Source organism: Arachis ipaensis, chromosome B1, assembly GCF_059453495.1.
Source record: "Arachis ipaensis isolate K30076 ecotype BB chromosome B1, ASM5945349v1, whole genome shotgun sequence".
Classification (NCBI taxonomy): Eukaryota; Viridiplantae; Streptophyta; class Magnoliopsida; order Fabales; family Fabaceae; genus Arachis; species Arachis ipaensis.
Genome location: NC_142436.1, coordinates 134,656,714 through 134,677,767, shown reverse-complemented (window position 1 = coordinate 134,677,767; position 21,054 = coordinate 134,656,714). Strand labels below are relative to the sequence as shown.

The 21,054-nt window shown below is 38.5% G+C and overlaps 1 non-coding gene across 1 annotated transcript; it reads left to right on the top strand.

Annotated features, from left to right (window-relative positions):
• The first annotated feature begins 20,475 nt into the window (after positions 1-20,475).
• Positions 20,476-20,583, top strand: LOC148578465 (small nucleolar RNA R71). The gene has a single exon (XR_015902837.1). It is a non-coding gene; the product is annotated as a small nucleolar RNA R71 (small nucleolar RNA).
• The last annotated feature ends 471 nt before the right edge of the window (positions 20,584-21,054 follow it).

Below are 21,054 nucleotides of genomic sequence, written 5' to 3'. Positions count from 1 at the left end.
TTTCATACATTCTACCATTCCTCTTTACTGTTTTATAGCTTCTCTTGAGCCTAGCATGAAGACATGCTAATGTTTAAGTGTGGGGAGGTTGATAAACCACTATTTTATGGTTTATATTGTGTTTAATTGAGTGGTTTTTATCAAGTCTTTGCACACTTATTCATATAATTTGCATGTTTTACATTTTCCTTCCTGGTTTTGTGATATGATTGAAAACATGCTTCTTTGGCCTTATATCTGCTAATATTAACCCTTTCTTATTACCATTCGATCCCGTGATATTTGCGTTAAGTGTTTTCAGAGATTACAGGGTAGGAATGGTTTAGAGGATGGAAAGGAAGCATGCAAAAGTGGAAGGAATACAAGAAACTGAAGGAACTGCTAAAGCTCTCCAGCCTGACTTCTTGGTACTAAATTGATAATAACTTAAGCTACAAAGGTCCAAATGATGCAGTTCCAGTTCTGTTGGAAAGCTAACGTCCAGGGCTTTGTAACAATATATAATTTGCTATAGCTGCCTCGAAGTCAGGCGATGCGAATGCGTGGATCACGCGGATGCATGACCTGGCAAAAACCCAATCCACGCTAACGCGTGGACGACGCTTCCGCGTCACTTTCCCGCGACCTGAACGTAACAGAAATCACTGGGGCGATTTCTGAGCTGTTTTTGACCCAGTTTTCGGCCCAAAAAACACAGATTAGAGGCTATAAAGTGGGGGAATGCATCCATTCATTAACATGTCTTCCATTATTCACTTTTTATAATTTAGATGTAGTTTTTAGAGAGAAAGGTTCTCTCCTCTCTCCTAGGATTTAGGATTAGGATTCCTCTTAAAGGATTTAGGATTATTTCTTCTCAATTTCCAGGTTCAATGTTCCTTTTATTTATTTTCTCAATTTGGTTTATGATTATTTCTATGTTCGGATTGATGTCTTTATTTAATACAATTTGAGGTATTTCAGATATAAGATTTCTTTCTTTTATTTATGTTACTGTTGCTTCCTATCTGAAGGTATTTTTATTCAAGTAGATTTTCTCCCTTTTGGCTTTAATCAAGTGATTGGTAACACTTGAGTTATCAAACTCAGCTGTTGATTGAAATTGGAGTTGCTGATTGATTTGAATCGCTCTAAAACTGGTCTTCCCACAGGAGTTGACTAGAACTTGAGGATTAAATTAATTAGTCCACTTGACTTAACTAAGTAGGATTAAAACCCAATTCTCATCACACCTGATAAGGATAACTAGGATAGGAATTCCAATTCTTATACCTTGCCAAGAGATTTTATTATTATTATTATTAATTTATTTCTCTTGTTATTTAAATTACTTGTTCCTTAATTCAAAAAATCCAAAAATACACTTTTACTCATAACCAATAATAAATCACACTTTCCTGTAATTTCTTGAGAAGACGACCCGAGGTTTACATACTCTGTTATCAATTTTATTGGGTTTGCTTTAGTGACAAACAAGTTTTTGTAAGAAAGGATTATTGCTTGGTTTAAAAACTATACTTGCAACGAGAATTTATTGTGAATTCTAAACAATCAATCTTCCCTTCATCACCAAGGATTCAAATACAATAGTAAAAAGTGCTATTTGTACTAAACTAGTTATTAGGGTTTACAGAAAATAAGTAACTAAGTGCAGATAGTGCAGAAATCCACTTCCGGAGCCCACTTGGTGTGTGCTTGGGTTGAGCATTGAAGCTTTCACGTACATAGGCCATTTTTGGAATTAAACGCCAGCTTGGATGCCAGTTTGGGTGTTTAACTCCAGTTTTGGTACCAATTTTGGCGTTTTTGGTGCCAGTTCTGGCGTTTTACGCTAGAAAGTTTTTGGCTGGCGTTTAACGCCAGTTTGGGCCATCAAATTTCAAGCAAAATATGGACTGTTATATATTTCTGGAAAGCCTAAGATGTCTACTTTCCAACGCAATTGAGAGAGCCCCAATTGGGCTTTTGTAGCTCCAAAAAATTCACTTCGAGTGCAGGAGGGTCAGAATCAAATGGTATCTGCAGTCCTTTCTCAGCCTCTGAATCAGATTTTTGCTCAGGTCCCTCAATTTCAGCCAGAAAATACCTGAAATCACAGAAAAATACACAAACTTATAGTAAAATCCAAAAATATGATTTTTGAATAAAAACTAATAAAAATATAATAAAAAGTAACTAAAACTATATAAAAACAATGCCAAAAAGGGTATAAATTATCCGCTCATCAGTCACTGTCCCCCCCCCCCCATTTCCCCCTGCCAGGGATGCTGTGATGGGCGAGAGTCTCAACCCCGTTTGATTTTCTTTTGGTTTATCTTTAAATGTTTTGAGTTGGCCCGACTTGTGGGTCTTAAACACTTTAATTTTGTAATAGTTAGTATTCTCTTCGAACACTTTGTTATTGGTTATCTTTTTCAACCTTTTATAAATAGTGCTTGATTCAAACCCTTTTGCCTTTTGAAATGAAGCTAGGTTTTCCGTAGTCGATTTTCTTTTTGTTTGTTGAATTTCCTTTCATAGGTCCGACTTCGAGTAATCGACCTTTGTCAAGTTACTTTTACGGCTCATTTTTTTCTGATCTCATCGAGATCACTTTATACGAGTTGTTTATGTAACTTCTTACATTAACTTGGACCTCATCACTTTATCTTGCCGACCTTGTATAGGTCGGACAATGATTTTTGCGATTTGTCGAGTTTAAAGTAATGCGTCTTTTAACAGAAAAATTTTTAGGTGAGTAGAGATGAAGAAAATAAGATATGTCTTTTATTAGAAAGTAGAGAGCTTCTTTACAGAAATCTAGGGGCCTGGATACCCCTAGCCCTTGTGCTAGTACCTCATTAGAAAACCCTATAATTGGGGAAAAAGTGTACACCTTTGCACAAGGTTTGCTTTCTAACTATTGTACCTTCTTAGGTTACATACGTGACAAGACCTCGGGAGCTCCCACCCTTGGAGGTCGGACACTTTATAGTAACCTTTGCCTAGGACCTCCACTATCTTGTAGGGTCCTTTCCAGTTAGTGGCCAGCTTCCCTTCTCCTGATTTTTTAGTCCCGATGTCATTTCGGATCATGGTAAGGTCGTTGGTGCTGAAGTTCCTTTTGACCACCTTTTGGTTGTATCTTAGAGCCATCCTTTGTTTTAGAGCTTCCTCCTTAATCCGAGCTCTTTCTCGGACTTCTGGGAGGAGGTCGAGCTCTTGCTTTTGTGCTTGGGTGTTGGCTCTTTCATTGTAAAATACTACTCTAGGTGATTCTTCAGTAACTTCTATCTGAATTATGGTCTCCATCCCGTAGGCAAGTTGGAAAGGTGATTTTCCTGTTGTGGAGTGGGGGTAGTCTGATATGCCCACAAGACTTGAGGGAGCTCGTCAATCCAAGCCCCTTTTGCATCTTGTAGTCGGTACTTTAACCCGGCTAGTATGACTTTGTTGGCTTGTTCAGCCTGTCCATTGGCCTGAGGGTGTTCTACTGAAGTGAACTGGTATTTAATCTTTTAGTCGGCCACCAAGTTTTGGAAGGTGGAGTCATTGAATTGGGTCCCGTTATCCGTGGTGATGGAGTGGGGGACTCCGAACCTTGTGACAATATTCTTGTATAGGAATTTCTGACTTCTTTAGACAATGATGGTTGCTAAGGGTTCTGCCTTGATCCACTTAGTGAAGTAGTCAATTTCTACTATGAGGTATTTGACTAGTCCTGGAGCTTGTAGGAATGGCCCGAGTAGATCGAGATCCCATTTTGCGAATGCCCATGGTGAGGTCATGCCGATTAGCTCCTTGGGTGGAGCAATGTGAAAGTTGGCGTGTTTTGACACGGTTGGCACCTTTTGACGAAATCGGCGACTTCCCTCTATAAGGTCGGCTAAAAGAAACTGGCCCGGATCACCTTTTTGGCTAGTGACCAAGCTCCTAGGTGGTTGCCGCAGATGCCACTGTGCACCTCCTCCAGGACTTCTTTTCTGTTAGAAGTCGGTATACACTTTAAGAGGGATGTTGAGATCCCTTTTTTGTATAAAACATTGTGGACTAGTATGTAATTTTGTGTCTCATTGATAAGTCTTCTGGCTTCTTTTTTGTTCTCGGGGAGTGTGTCAAATTTGAGGTAGTTGATTATGGGAGTCATCCACCCTAAGCTCGGGTTGGATATGGCTAATATTTCTGGTTTCAAATTGTCCTCCACTTTTGAAATTGATGGTGTTTGTAGGGTCTCTTGGATGAGACTCCTATTATTGCCCTCGGGATTGGTACTGGCTAATTTTGAGAGAGCGTCAGCACGGGCATTGAGTTCCCGCGTTATATGCTGGATGTCGCTTTTTACGAAGTGTGCCAGTTGTTTTCGAGTTTCTTCTAGGTACTTCTTCATAGTGGGGTCTTTAACTTGGTAGGTTCCGTTAATTTGTGAGGTTATTACCTGTGAATCGCTGAACACAACTAGCTTTTCAGCCCCTACTTCTTTAGCTAGCTTCAGGCCAGCGAGTAGGACTTCGTACTCTACTTGGTTGTTATAGGTAGGAAATTCGAACCTTAGGGACAGCTCTATCCGAGTCCCTTGGTCACTTTCTAGAATGACCCTAGCCCCACTTCCTGCTTTATTTGATAACCCGTCTACATATAGGTTCCATGTGGTCGGATCTCCTGGGCTTTCAGTGTATTTAGCGACAAAGTCGGCAAGGTATTGTGATTTGATTGCTGTCCGAGCTTCGTACTTTAGGTCGAACTCGGACAGCTCCACTGCCCATTATAGCATCCGACCTGCTAAGTCTATCTTTTGAAGGATATGTTTTATTGGCTGGTTAGTGCAGACCCTAATAGAGTGAGCCTGGAAGTAGAGTCGGAGTCTCTGGGATGTAAGAATGAGGGCATAGGTGAACTTTTCTATCTTTTGATAGTTCAGTTCTACCCCCTGTAGGGCTTTACTGATGAAGTAGATAGGTTATTTTCCCTGCTCTTCTTCCTGTACCAGTGCAAACGCTACGGCCTGACTTGCTACCGCTAGGTACAGGACGAGCTCTTCTCCCTTTATAGGTCGAGCGAGTATAGGTGGCTGACCCAAGAAGGCTTTGAAATCTTAGAAAGCTTTTTCACATTTTGGAGTCCACTCGAACTGTTTGTCCTTTCTTAGGATAGAGTAGAAGGGGAGGGATTTCAGGGCTGATCCTGTTAGGAACCGGGATAGAGCTGCTAATCTCCCATTTAGTTGTTGGACCTCTTTGACACAGGTTAGACTCTTCATATTGAGAATTGCTTGGCACTTATCTAGGTTTGTTTCTATGCCCCTTTGGGTGAGCATGAAGCCTAAGAACTTCTCTGCATCCACCGCAAAGGTGCATTTAGAAGGATTTAACCTCATTACATGCTTTCTTATGGTGGCGAATACCTGAGAGAGGTCGGACAACAGTGTCGCGCTCTCTTTGGTTTTGACGAGCATGTTGTCTACTTACACTTCCATGAGGTTTCCTATGTAGGAGAAAAATACTTTGTTCATCAGTCGCTCGTATGTAGCCCCCGCGTTCTTCAACCCAAAGGGCATCACTATGTAGCAATAGTTTGCCTTTGGAGTTATGAACAAAGTCTTTTCTTGATCTGGTTTGTGCATCAGGATTTGATTGTATCCCGAGTATGCATCCATAAAGGACAGATATCGGTAGCCTGAGGCTGAGTCGACCAGAGTGTCAATGCTAGGAAGAGGATATGGATCTTTGGTGTAGGCTTTATTAAGGTCGGTGTAGTCGACGCACATCCTCCACTTCCCGTTTTGCTTTTTTATCAAAATGACATTGGCCAGCCACAATGGGTACTTCACTTCTCTTATGAATCCTGCCTCCAATAAGACCTGTACTTGCTCTTCTATGACCTGATGTCCCACAGACTGGCAGTATACCCGGGCTTCCGACTTGAAGTTTTTCTGTGTGGCATACCTCTCGATAGACATCCACTAGTGAGAACCTAAGAGGAGTGTAATTGTGATATTTTCGGGGCTTCTCTGTGCTCTGTTCTTCTTTCCTTTTAGGTTCCTTGTCTTTTTCCCAGGCTTGTAGGATGGGTTTGGCCGAGTCAGAGGTTTCCTAAGTCGAAAATTTTCTTCCATATTGATGTACTTCTCTGCCCTTTCTTGTATTTCATTTAAAGAGACCGGATGCCGTTTGGGAATTGACTGGAAAAATGGGCCTTCTTTTAGACCATTGACTAGCTCATGATTACAGCTTCAGTGGGCAGGCTCGAGATTTTCAAGCATGCTTTGTTGAACCTCTCCATGTAGTCATGTAGAGTTTCTCCGACCTCTTGTTTGATTCCTAGAAAGCTTGGTGCGTGTTTTGGTTTATCCTTCTGAATGGAGAATCTTGTCAGGAACTTTCGGGATAAGTCGTCGAAGCTTATTAACGACTTGGGGGGGGGGGGAAGGTATCGAACCACTTCATGGATACCTTACCCTAACCTACCAATTGCCAATCTTATCCAATTGATTGGTTAGAAAAAAATTAATTATATACACTAATCGTTTGAAAGATTTGTCTAAAATTTCGTTACATAATATGAGTTTTATAAAACTATTTTTTTATTGATGTATAAATACACATATTAATATATTACCTAATTTTTTTATAGAATGTCCCAATCACAAATAATTTTTCAAATGATGTTTACACAACAACAACAACAACAACAACAACAACAACAACAACAAAATAGTATAAAAAAGAGGGCAATTTTTCGAATGTCATAAAGTTGTTCATACGTTAAAGATGCTATATAAAATATAAATTAATTATTTTAAATAAAATATAATTAGCAAGATATACTAATTATATAAAATAGTTTTTTTTTCTTTTGAAGTAAAATAAGCTCAACACAACAAAGTGGAGCAAAAAAAAAGAAACAACAACTGACAACCCTATAAGTACTGAAAAAAATACGTAGTCATCTCTTGCATTGCCATCAACAACCAAATGGTTTGCCACTTATCCACTCATCGGAATTTGTAAAGCATCTGTTAATAATTTTTACCACACTTGAACCTTAATTGTTGAAGATTCTATCATTTCTTTTTAACCAAATTGTCCAGATAATAGCAAAAAAATAATCAACCACATCTTCCTCTTCACCTTTTTCGCTGGTACATCCGTCCAACTTTTAAAGTGTTGCTTGAGTGTACCTCGAATATTCTATATCCTTTTAAGAACAAACAACCAAGTACACCACACCTCCCAAATGAGCTCACATCCAATGAATAAGTGAAAAATAGTTTCAACAAACTTATTACATAAGACACATATATTATCATTTTGGTCAATAACACCTAGTTTAATTATACGAAGAATTATGCTATGTATACACTAAAATCAACCACCAAAGTTAACCACCAGTATATAATAATACATGCTATAATACAAATACACATTAAAAATAAATTAAACCACACATATATTTATATACAAATACATTAATAACTAATTTTAGTATACAAATAACATTTTTGTTATATGAAATATTTGTTCAAATAATAAATAGATAAAATATATAAATACTCAATAACTAAAGTTCTTTAATATCCTAGACCAGTGATATCTTTATATCTAATTGTTTATGTCAGCCAAGACCATAATTCGTAATTTTCTCTAGTTGCAAACTATTGATTAAATACACAATTGTTATCATGTAAAAATATAAAAAGTATTTATTATATATTAGTACTAAGTGAAAGTAACGATCTTACATAATAAACAAAACTATTGACCTAAATTAACAAAAAAATTTTAACACGGAGCTTTTTTCATAATTTTAATATGAAATATGGTAATTTCAAGAGCATATTTGATATTTCATTTAGTAATCTATCGCATCATCACTAATAATTTTACATAGTTTCTGATTAGGTTTATTAACAAAATAAAATCCCTTACTTAAAATAAGACTCTTCCTAGCGAGAAAGTCCGTTGTTCGATTTCCTTCCCTATAGTTATGCACAAAAATCAGCTTCCAACCTCGCTGCTTGAACTGGCTAATTCTCCTCAACAGTGCATTTGGGTGAACAGAGCGGTTCTATTTATTCAAAATTAAAAGAATAGCCTTCGAGTCTACCTCCAACTCAATTCTTCTTAGGCCTAAATCCCTAGCCGTTTTCAAGCCCTTTAATATCCCCTACAACTCCGCTTGGAATGTTATACAGTCCCTAATATTAAACATATATCCTATCAATGATTATTTTAGGACAGTAAAATTGGGTCTTGTGACTTTTTTTGTTAGAAAGTTCTTTGATTGTTAATTGTTTAAACTTACAGTTGGGCCATATTATTGGGCCTGTCAAAAATTCAATTTTCTTAAAACAAAATTTAACTTAATAGAGATACAGATTTTGGGTTGGGTTATTTGGTGCGGCAATTGGAATACTACAACTAAGTTGGCAAGTGCATCGTGTCATACCAAGTAATACCTCAGGTGAGTGAGGGTCGATCCCACGAGGATTAATAGACCAAGCAACAATGGTTGAATAATTCACTTAGTCAGGCAAACAGAAAATGGTGTTTTGAGGGGTTTAATTGCATCAAACAGTAAATTCAGAGAATTGAAGACAAACAGTAAAATTGGTGTGAGGAATATACAAGGGAATAGTTAAGGTTTCAGAGTTGTTTATTTTCTGAATTTCTATTTCTTACTAACTATTTTAATCATGCAAGATTCAATTCATGGCAAATTGTAATTGACTAAACCCTAATTCCTTAGTGATTTAGTCTCCTCTAACCTAGTTAACCGCCAATTCCTTGGTCACTTAATTTCGATTAGAGGTTTAAGTTCAATTCTAGTTTATTAGCTACAAAAATCCTAATTACTCAAATATAAGAGGATTATATGTCACATATCCTGTTAAGTCCAAGTAATTAGTTATTTAGGAGAAGTCACTTTCAAGCTTTTGTCCAAGTAGATTACTTTTCCAAGATTTAACGAGAACTCAAGTAGAAAGAGAGTTATCTTCTATTATACCCTAATCCCTAAGATGAAGAATGAAAGCAAATCCTTGAAATTGAAATCAGTACATTAATTAAAATAGAGTGGCAATAATATTAATCCATAGAATAAACAGAGCCCATAATCTTAACAAGGAAGGTTTAGTTGCTCATGACTCAGAGAGAAAACTAGGGTTCTAAAAAGTGTAAACTGTAGAATGAAGTACGTAAGAGAGAAAACAAGCCCGAACGGCTAAATCTTTTCCCTTTTATGTCTAACCTAATTTGATTTGAAACTAAAATAAAATAATTAATTCTAAACCTAAAAGATTTTGTTTGTAAATAAAAATAACTATAACAAGATAAAATACAATAATTAAAAGCTAAATCCAACTAAAGATGCTCCTTTGGTGAAGGTTGATCCGTGTTATTGGCGCTAAACGCCAGATTGGGCATTTAGCGCCCATGTGGGCAGAAAGCTTCCACACGTTTCTGACTTGCTAGTGCTAAACGTCCAGATCCACATTTAGCACCAGCTTGGCAGATTTAATATTCTTCTCTTTTCTTGCACATGAACGCTGCCAAACTGATCCAAACTTCACGTGAAATAATTAAAACACCAAAGCAACTCAAAGTAGCATACAAAAAGGTTTCAAACACTAAAATGTAATTAAAACTCAATAAATTCATAATTAAAACAGTAAGAAAATAAAGAAAAAATGCTCACGAATCACACATCATTATTCCGACCCGGTCCTTGACCCAAAAAAATTCTCTTATGACTAGAGAAAAAAAAAAAGATAAATGCTTCTGTTCTATTCTTGTTTAACACGAAACCTAAAACCTTTCACAGATTCTCTCCATCTCTCTTCTCACCACCGTCTGTTGTCCACCACCCTCCTCCCCCTTCTCACTGCTTCCCCCTCTCATTCTCAAGGTCACCGAAGTACCGTCGTCGCACGCCTAAGAAGCCTGCTCGAAGAGAGCATCGTCATTGCGCACCTACACCCAGCCCGAGGAGAATCCCAGTGTGTGCATGCGCACGAGGCTATGCGTATGCACAGCTTGCAAATTTCGCTGGGTGTGTGTGCGCACCAGAGTGTGCTAGCGCTCCCAACAGTAGGCACCTCCCTGTGTGTGCGTGCACAAGTGTGTGCGTACGCACGTTTTCAAAAATACACAGGGTGTGCGTGTGCACAAGGCAAAATTTGTCACTGATAAGAGCACGCGCACAGCAGTGTGCATGCGCACACAAACCATAAATCATAAAATTCTGCAACATCACAGAATTCAGATTTTGACACCAAACTTTAAACAGTCATAACTTCCTCTACAAAAATCCATTTTCTACAAATTTTATATCACTTTAAAGCTCTCAAAGCTATCTTTAATTTAAAAGAAGTTTTAGTCAATTTTAAGCTTTGAAGCTCAAGTTATGATCCGTCAAAGTTAACCAAAAATCCACTTTTTACCAAAGTTCACTAATTTCTCAAATCCTTAAAACTCATATCCAACCCAAATCAAAACCACATCAAGCTCCAATTTACCTTAGAATTTACCCTTTTGTGTCTCATTTTACCAACCTTACCAAGTTTCCATTCACTTTATCAAATTCTCAACTCCAATGATCAATTACATCATATTAAAATAATTTCTCACCCAACACAATCATCAATCACCATTATATCACTAACAATCATCATAATCAAACTCATTTAACTTCAATCTCAAACTTCAGATATCATTTATCAACCTCAACATCACAATTCATTAAAATATTCAAATTCATCAAAGCATCATACATCCTCATTCAACAATCTCAACAACCATTTCAATCCAACCTATCTTATGGGTCACTAGCCTAAGTGTCCAGAAATATTATATATTACATAGAGGAATCCGAAACCATACCTTGGCCGATTCCCAATATGCACTAAAACCCAAGATTGAGTACAAATCAAGTCTCTACAAGTTCTTAAGTAACCAAATCCACTTCCAAGCTATTCAAGTCACCAACATTCTCCATACAACACCAATTCAAGCTATATATACATAATTCATAACTAAATCAACCTAGGATTCATCAAAATCACAATTTCACAAGGGTTGAGAATAAACTCACCTTATCCAAGATTGATTGGGTCAAACCCAATAGGAACCAAAGGCTAGAGTGTACCTGAACACCCAAAATCACAAAATCTCACTCAATACAAAATCCAAAATTTCGAATTTATGAAAGGAAAAGCTGAGAGGGATTCATGATTTTCTTACTAGTTTCTTGGGTGAGTTTTGTAGAGTTTCTCGTGATGATCGTGTGGCCGAAAACAGTGCAGCGTCGGAGCTCCGTAGCTCAAATTATGAGCTTTGGAAGGTTGAGGTGAATAGTGTTAACGGAACCCTCTTCTCTCTTCTCTTCTCAGCTGTGTTGTGTTGTGTTTGAGGATGGTAAATGGGTAGATGGCTCATTAAAGAAGGTCTTATATGTTGGGCTTGGCCCAACTTGGGCCCAGTCTAACCCGTTAGCGTTTTGGCCCGTTTTGGCTCAATTTCGGGCCAACTTTTAAAATCAATGTCTGGTTTTCAACTCTAAATATTTTTCTAAGATTTTCTACTATTTTTAATTATTCTCGCTCAGTACCGGACAGACTTAAACTGGTACTGCCGGTTCATTTACCGGTTCGCATTTTTATGCAATTTTCGCAGAAAATTACATTTTCCAACTCAGAAAAATCTACTGAGTCCGAAAATCATATTTAAAATTTCTAATTCACATTCTAAATTTTTGGATCCTATTTTGGGCAATTTAATTATTTAATTAAATGGTTAATTAATCGCGGTTCTTACATGAAGCGTTATATTAGATTGATAAACGATCTAATAGTTTATATTTAAATCATTATTAATTTATTAAAAATTACACTTAAAGATAACAACTCTATTGATATTTTTAAATTGCTCAATATAAAATTTGGAAACCAAACCCCTGGTTTGCTGCAGCGATAAGCCCCGCCTCTTCCTCCGATCACTTTCTTTGTCTTCTTCCTCAAACGATGAACCTATGTTTCTTTTTCTACCGCCTTTCCGTCTGCCTTCTTCCTCTTCGCGATGTCCTTCCGCTTCTTCCTCTACCCACTATCCTCTGCCTTCTTCCACAACGACTCCATTTCGTTTTTCTTCTCAAATTTTTCAAACTATTTTAGGGTTTTGGTCAAAAGAGGTTGACCTTTAGTGGAGCCTCAAGTTGGGAACAAGTCCCGTATCAGTCGAAAAATTGGTAGCGGATCCTTTGGAGAGATTTATCTCGGTGAGCTTTCTCTCCTCTCTCTTATTTTTTGTGTGTGCATGATTGAACTTCGAATTTCTGAAGGGCGGTGGCAAAGGGGAAGAGAAGGGCGGTGGAGCAACCGGTGAACAAAGCCACTCTTCAGAAGCAGAGACGCATGATCAAGAATCGCGATTCTGCTACTAGGTCCAGGGAATGCAAACAGGTGCTTACCCCCCTTTTTCGATTTTTTTTAATAAAGTTTCATTTTTTATATATTTTGATTTGATGTTTGAAAAATGGAGATTCTTAACAGGAACTGAATTAACGTTAAGATTTTTCAATCTTATCTCTATAACTTTAAATTACTTGTTGCAGCTTCTGGAGTTCGTTATTCCAGTATCCAGTTGTGAAAATTGGTACAAAAGATCAATCTTTTATTGACTCTGTTACGGTGATGTAAAAATTATTGGTTGGATTTAGATCTAATTGATTATTGAATACCCGTGAGCTATCAACAGTGAGTGGAATAGATTTAAAATGTATGTTGTTGATAATATATAACATTGATGTGACACTGAATGTGCAGGAACTAATAGATGTATTGGGTATATATTTTGTACAATATGTTGGTTCTTAATGTTGCTTATGTCTTATACCTTTTTTTTACAGTCACTATTAATATTTCTAATTTTATGGCGTCCCTTACCTTCTTGCAGTCCTTTGTTACACATAGAATACTTTTACACGGTTCAGGTCTGGGCTCCATTCCCATTATTAATAACTAATTTTTTTTATCCATCAGCCATGACTTTAGCATATTCTTGCTTTTCAGATGATCAACCTGTTACAAGCAATTATGAAAACTCCTCATTGTATGTGTTGGATTGGTTATTACCAAGAATTGGACTTCTAGACAAGATTATAGTGAAGGATGTAAGAACATTATGTGTAAATCATGATTTTAATTTTTAAGTTAATCAAATTTGGCTTTTATTAGATTCATTTTTTACTTTTTGCTGAACTTGTAGGATGGTGCTTTTGTTGATTCATGTACCATGGTTGAGGGATTCTTTAATATCTTCTAAAGTTTATAAATAGTTATTGCTCATCATTATCACTTACTATTATCAGTTTTATGTTTATTGTACTGCTAGCTAATGTAAATATAGGCTTAGAAACTAATAGATATATTGGGTATATTTTTTGTTGTGCTCTCACACAAATAAAAATATGTATTTTTGTTATTGGAAATACCACACTAGGTGGTGGATATATCACCATTTTGTTTGTGCAGTTAGCAGGTGTGGCTTGCAAAATATTCTCCAAGACTATTGCACTGGGTGGTCACTCAAAACTGTCTCCCTTCAAATTCTGTCATTGAGAAAAATCCGGCTTTCTTCAACACTAGAGACATTGACATCTTGAAGATTATTCTTGGCTTCCCTATCAAGGTGAATTATATACTTTCTTTCACTTACTTTTAGCTAAATACAAATGGTTAGTCATGGAGGAATAACTCCTCATTATTCATGTGTATAGGAAAAGTTAAGGGAACAGGTTATTTTTGACACACTCCTGGGTGATTGGATTGTGGCATTTGGCAACTGGGAGTTTGATCCATTGAAGTTGAACAATCCATTCGGTCACAACATAAGTAAAGTTCACATTTGGCAGGGATATGAAGACAAGGTTGTGTCCTCTCAAATCCAGAGATTTGTTTCAAGGAATATGCCATGGATAAATTACGGTGAAGTTTCAGATGGTACACATTTGATTATCCATTATAGTGGTTTGTGTGAGGCTGTTTTGAGGGTGGTGCACGAAATTGTGATCTCAGGCAACGGCGCCAGAAACTCTGTACGCACATCTTAGTAAATCGTTTTTCATTCACAACTTCGATACAACTAACCAGCAAGTGCACTGGGTCGTCCAAGTAATAAACCTTACATGAGTAAGGGTCGATCCCACGGAGATTGTTGGTATGAAGCAAGCTATGGTCACCTTGTAAATCTCAGTCAGGCGGATATAAAATAGTTATGGAGTTTTCGAAATTATATAATAAAATAAGGATAGAAATACTTATGTAATTCATTGATGAGAATTTTAGATAAGCGCATAGAGATGCAGTCGTTCCTCTGAACCTCTGCTTTCCGGCTGTCTTCATCCAATCAATCCTACTCCTTTCCATGGCTGGCTTTATGTAAGGGCATCACCGTTGTCAACGGCTACATCCCATCCTCTTGTGAAAATGGTCCAAATGCTCTGTCACAGCACGGCTAATCATATGAGGTTCTCGATCATACTGGAATAGGATTCACCCTCCTTTTGCGTCTGTCACTACGCCCAGTACTCGTGAGTTTGAAGCTCGTCACAGTCATTCAATCCCTGAATCCTACTCGGAATACCACAGACAAGGTTTAAACTTTCCGGATTCTCATGAATGCCGCCATCAATCTAGCTTACACCACGAAGATTCTGATTAAGAGATCTAAGAGATACTCATTCAATCTAAGGTAGAACGGAAGTGGTTGTCAGGCACGCGTTCATGGGGAATGATGATGATTGTCACATTCATCACATTCAGGTTGAAGTGCGAATGAATATCTTAGAAGCAGAATAAGTTGAATTGAATAAAAAAACAGTAGTACTTTGCATTAATCTTTGAGGAGCAACAGAGCTCCACACCTTAATCTATGGAGTGCAGAAACTCTACCGTTGAAAAATACATAAGTGAAAGGTTCAGGCATGGCCGAATAGCCAGCCCCCAAAATCTAAGAACCAGACGTCCAAAGATATCTAATACAATAGTAAAAAGTTCTATTTATAATAAACTAGCTACTAGGGTTTACAGAAGTAAGTAATTGATGCATAAATCCACTTCTGGGGCCCACTTGGTGTGTGCTTGGCTGAGCTTGAATGTTACACGTGCAGAGGCTCTTTCTGGAGTTGAACGCCAGGTTGTAACGTATTTCTGGCGTTCAACTCTGGTTTGTGACTTGTTTCTGGCGTTTAACTCCAGACAGCAGCGTAGAACTGGTGTTCAACGTCCTTTTACGTCATTTAAATTCGGTCAAAGTATGGACTATTATATATTACTGGAAAGCCCTGGATGTCTACTTTCCAACGCAATTGGAAGCGCGCCATTTTGAGTTTTGTAGCTCCAGAAAATCTACTTTGAGTGCAGGGAGGTCAGAATCCAACAGCATCAGCAGTCCTTCTTCAACCTCTGAATCTGATTTTTGCTCAAGTCCCTCAATTTCAGCTAGAAAATACCTGAAATCACAGAAAAACACACAAACTCATAGTAAAGTCCAAAAATGTGAATTTAACATAAAAACTAATGAAAACATCCCTAAGCATACTAAAAACAATGCTAAAAAGCGTATAAATTATCCACTCATCACAACACCAAACTTAAATTGTTGCTTGTCCCCAAGCAACTGAAAATCAAATAGGATAAAAAGAAGAGAATATACTATAAATTCCAAACTATCAATGAAACATAGCTCCAATTAAATGAGCAGGACTTGTAGCTTTTTGCCTCTTGAATAGTTTTGGCATCTCACTTTATCCATTGAAGTTCAGAATGATTGGCATCTATAGGAACTCAGAGTTCAGATAGTGTTATTGATTCTCCTAGTTTAGTATGATGATTCTTGAACACAGCTATTTTATGAGTCTTGGCCGTGGCCCTAAGCACTTTGTTTTCCAGTATTACCACCGGATACATAAATGCCACAGACACATAATTGGGTGAACCTTTTCAGATTGTGACTCAGCTTTGCTAAAGTCCCCAATTAGAGGTGTCCAGGGTTCTTAAGCACACTCTTCTTTTGCTTTGGACCTTGACTTTAACCGCTCAGTCTCAAGTTTTCACTTGACACCTACACGCCACAAGCACATGGTTAGGGACAGCTTGGTTTAGCCGCTTAGGCCAGGATTTTATTCCTTTAGGCCCTCCTATCCACTGATGCTCAAAGCCTTGGGATCCTTTTTATTACCCTTGCCTTTTGGTTTTAAGGGCTATTGGCTTTTTGCTCTTGCCTTTTGGTTTTAAGATCTTTGGCTTTTTCTGGTTGCTTTTTCTCTCTTTTATTCTATTTTTTTTCGCCTATTTTTTTTTCTGCAAGCTTTGTTCTTTGCTGCTTTTTCTTGCTTCAAGAATCATTTTTATGATTTTTCAGATTATCAAATAACATGTCTCCTTGTCATCATTCTTTCAAGAGCCAACATATTTAACATTCTTAAACAACAACTTCAAAAGACATATGCACTGTTCAAGCATTCATTCAGAAAACAAAAAGTATTGTCACCACATCAATATAATTAAACTAAGTTCAAGGATAAATTCGAAACTCATGTACTTCTTGTTCTTTTGAATTAAAACAGTTTTCATTTAAGAGAGGTGATGGATTCATAGGACATTCATAACTTTAAGACATAGTTACTAACTACTAATGATCATGTAATGAAGACACAAACATGGATAAGCACTTAACATAGAAAACGAAAAACAGAGAAAGTAAGAACAAGGAATGAGTCCACCTTAGTGATGGTGGCGTTTCCTTCTTGAGGAACCAATGATGTCCTTGAGCTCTTCTATGTCTCTTCCTTGTATTTGTTGCTCCACCCTCATTGCTTTTTGATCTTCTCTTATTTCATGAAGGATGATGGAGTGCTCTTGATGTTCCACCCTTAATTGTCCCATGTTGGAACTTAATTCTCCTAGGGAGGTGTTGATTTGCTCCCAATAGTTTTATGGAGGAAAATGCATTTGAGGCATCTCCAGGATCTCATGGTGATGAGCTTCATGCGTCTCTTGAGATCCATGAATGGGCTCTCTTGCTTGCTCCATTCTTTTCTTAGTGATGGGCTTCTCTTCCTCAATGGGAATGTCTTCTTCTATGGAAGCTCCATCTGAGTAACATAGATGGCAGATAAGATGAGGAAAAGCTAGCCTTGCCCCAGGAGAGGGCTTTTCGGCTATTTTGTAGAGTTCAAGGGAGATGACTTCATGAACTTCTACTTCCTCTCCAATCATGATGCTATGAATCATGATGGCCCGATCCACAGTAACTTCAGATCGGTTGCTAGTGGGGATGATGGAGCGTTGGATGAACTCCAACCATCCTCTAGCCACAGGCTTGAGGTCCAGTCTTCTTAGTTGAACCGGCTTGCCTTTGGAGTCAATCTTCCATTGAGCTCCTTCCACACATATGTCCATGAGGACTTGGTCCAACCTTTGATTAAAGTTGACCCTTCTAGTGTAGGGGCGTGCATCTCCTTGCATCATAGGCAAGTTAAACGCCAACTTCACATTTTCCGGACTAAAATCTAAGTATTTCCCCCGAACCATTGTAATATAATTCTTTGGGTTTGGGTTCTTACTTTGATCATGGTTCCTAGTGATCCTTGCATTGGCATAGAACTCTTGAACCATTAGGATGCCGACTTGTTGGATGGGGTTTGTTAGAACTTCCCAACCTCTTCTTTGGATTTCATGTCGGATCTCCGGATACTCATTCTTCTTGAGCTTGAAAGGGACCTCGGGGATCACCTTCTTCTCGGCCACAACATCATAGAAGTGGTCTTGATGAGATTTGGAGATGAATCTTTCCATCTCCCATGACTCGAAAGTGGAAGCTTTTGTCTTCCCTTTCCCTTTTCTAGAGGATTCTCCGGTCTTAGGTGCCATCAATGGTAATGAAAAAACAAAAAGCTTATGCTTTTACCATACCAAACTTAAAATATTGCTCGCCCTCGAGCAAGAGAAGAAAGAAGAGATGAAGAAGAAGAAAAAATTATGGAGGAGAGGGGGGAGATGTGTTTCGGCCAAGAGGGGTATAGAGGGGTGTGTTGTGTGAATTTGAAGAAGAATGGAGGGGTTGGGTGGGAAATTGATTTCGAATTTTGAAGGTAGGTGGAGTTTATGAGGTAGGTTTATGGGGAAGAGTGGATGGATGTGAGTGGTGAAGTGGTGATAGGGAAGAGAAATTGAGGTGATTGGTGAAGAGTTTTGGGGAAGAGTGTTTATGGGATTGTGTGAAAGAGAGGTGAGAAGAAGTGAGTGGAGGTAGGTGGGGATCCTGTGGGGTCCACAGATCCTGAGGTGATCTTGTGGGGTCTACAGATCCTGAGGTGTTCAAGGATTTACAACCTTGCACCAAATTAGGCATGCAAAATGCCCTTACACGCAACTCTAGGCGTTCAGCGCCAGATTGGTGCTTGTTCTGGGCGTTGAACGCCCATTTGTTGCCCATTTCTGGCGTTGAACGCCAGAACCATGCTTGTTCTGGGCGTTCGCGCCAGCTCTTCTCCAGGGTGCAATTCTGGCATTCAAACGCCCAGATGCTGCCCATTTTGGGCGTTCAGCGCCAGAACCATGCTCTGTTCTGGCGTTGAACGCCAGCCAGATGCTTCTTACTGGCGTTTAAACGCCAGTAAGGTCTTCCTCCAGGGTGTGATTTTTCTTCTGCTGTTTTTGATTCCGTTTTCAATTTTTTTATTTATTTTGTGACTCCACATGATCATGTACCTACAAAGACATATAACTAATAAAAATATAATTAAATAAAAATTGGGTTGCCTCCCAACAAGCGCTTCTTTAAAGTCAATAGCTTGACAGTGGGCTCTCATGGAGCCTCACAGATGTGCAGAGCATTGTTGAGACTTTCCAACACCAAACTTAGAGTTTGACTGTGGGGGCTCTGGTTGACTCTGTTTTGAGAGAAGCTTTTTATGCTTCCTCTCCATGTTTACAGAAGGATGTCCTTGAGTTTTAAACACAAGGGAGTCCTCATTCAATTGAAGGACTAATTCACCTCTGTCAACATCAATCACAACTCTTGCTGTGGCTAGGAAGGGTCTTCCAAGGATGATGAATTCATCCTCATTCTTCCCAGTATCCAAGACTATAAAATCAGCAGGGATGTAAAGGCCTTCAACCTTTACTAACACGTCCTCTACTTGTCCATAAGCCTGTTTTCTTGAATTGTCTGCCATCTCTAATGAGATTTTAGCAGCTTGCACCCCAAAGATTCCCAGTTTCTCTATTACAGAGAGGAGCATGAGGTTTATCCCTGAACCAAGGTCACATAGAGCCTTTTCAAATATCATGTTGCCTATGGTACAAGGTATTACGAACTTTCCAGGATCCTGTTTCTTCTGAGGCAATGTCAGTTGACCCAGATCACTTAGTTCATTGGTGAACAAGGGAGGTTCATCTTCCCAAGTCTCAATACCAAATAATTTGGCATTCAGCTTCATGATTGCACCAAGAAACTTGGCAGCTTGCTCTTCAGTAACATCCTCATTCTCTTCAGAAGAGGAATACTCATCAGAGCTCATGAATGGCATAAGGAGGTTTAATGGAATCTCTATGGTCTCTAGATGAGTCTCAGATTCCTTTGGTTCCTCAGAGGGAAGCTCCTTATTGATCACTGGGCGTCCCAGGAGGTCTTCCTCCTTGGGATTCACGTCCTCTCCTTCCTTTACAGGTTCGGCCATGGTGATCATGTCAATGGCCTTGCACTCTCCTTTTGGATTTTCTTCTGTATTGCTTGGGAGAGTACTAGGAGGGATTTCAGTGATCCTTTTACTCAGCTGGCCCACTTGTGCCTCCAAATTTCTAATGGAGGACCTTATTTCATTTATGAAATTTACAATGGCCTTGGATAGATCAGAGACTAAGTTTGCTAAATTAGAGGTATTTTGTTCAGAGTTCTCTGTCTGTTGCTGAGTGGATGATGGAAAAGGTTTACTATTGTTAAACCTATTTCTTCCACCATTATTAAAGCCTTGTTGAGGCTTTTGATCCTTCCATGAGAAATTTGGATGATTTCTCCATGATGAGTTATAGGTGTTTCAATAAGGTTCACCTAAGTAATTTACCTCTGCTATTGCAGGGTTTTCAGGATCATAAGCTTCTTCTTCAGAAGATGCCTCTTGAGTACTGTTGGATGCAGCTTACATTCCATTCAGACTCTGAGAAATCATATTGACTTGCTGAGTTAATATTTTATTCTGAGCCAATATGGCATTCAGAGTATCAATTCCAAGAACTCCCTTCTTCATAGGCGTCCCATTACTCACAGGATTCCTCTCAGAAGTGTACATGAACTGGTTATTAGCAACCATATCAATGAGTTCTTGAGCTTCTGCAGGCGTTTTCTTTAGGTGAATGGATCCACCTACAGAAGTATCTAATGACATCTTAGCTAATTCAGACAGACCATCATAGAATATATCCAGGATGGTCCATTCTGAAAGCATGACAGAAGGACACTTTTTGGTCAGTTCTTTGTATCTCTCCCAAGCTTCATAAAGGGATTCACCTTCTTTCTGTCTGAAGGTCTGAACATCCACTCTAAGCTTACTCAGCTTTTGAGGAGGAAAGAACTTGGCTAAGAAAGCCTTGACCAGCTTATCCCAAGAGTTCAGGCTATCTTTAGGTTGATAGTCTAACCATATTCTAGCTCTGTCTCTTACAGCAAAAGGGAAAAGCTTGAGCCTGTAGACTTCAGGATCTACTCCATTAGTCTTAACAGTATCGCATATCTGCAAGAATTCAGTTAAGAACTGAAAAGGATCTTCAGATGGAAGTCCATGAAACTTGCAGTTCTGCTGCATCAGAGAAACTAATTGAGGTTTCAGCTCAAAATTGTTTGCTCCAATGGCAGGAATGGAGATGCTTCTTCCATGTAAATTGGAATTAGGTGCAGTAAAGTCACCCAGCATTCTCCTTGCATTATTATTATTTTCGGCTGCCATCTTTTCTTCTTGTTCAAAAATTTCTGAAAGGTTGTCTCTGGACTGTTGTATTTTAGCATCTCTTAGTTTCCTTTT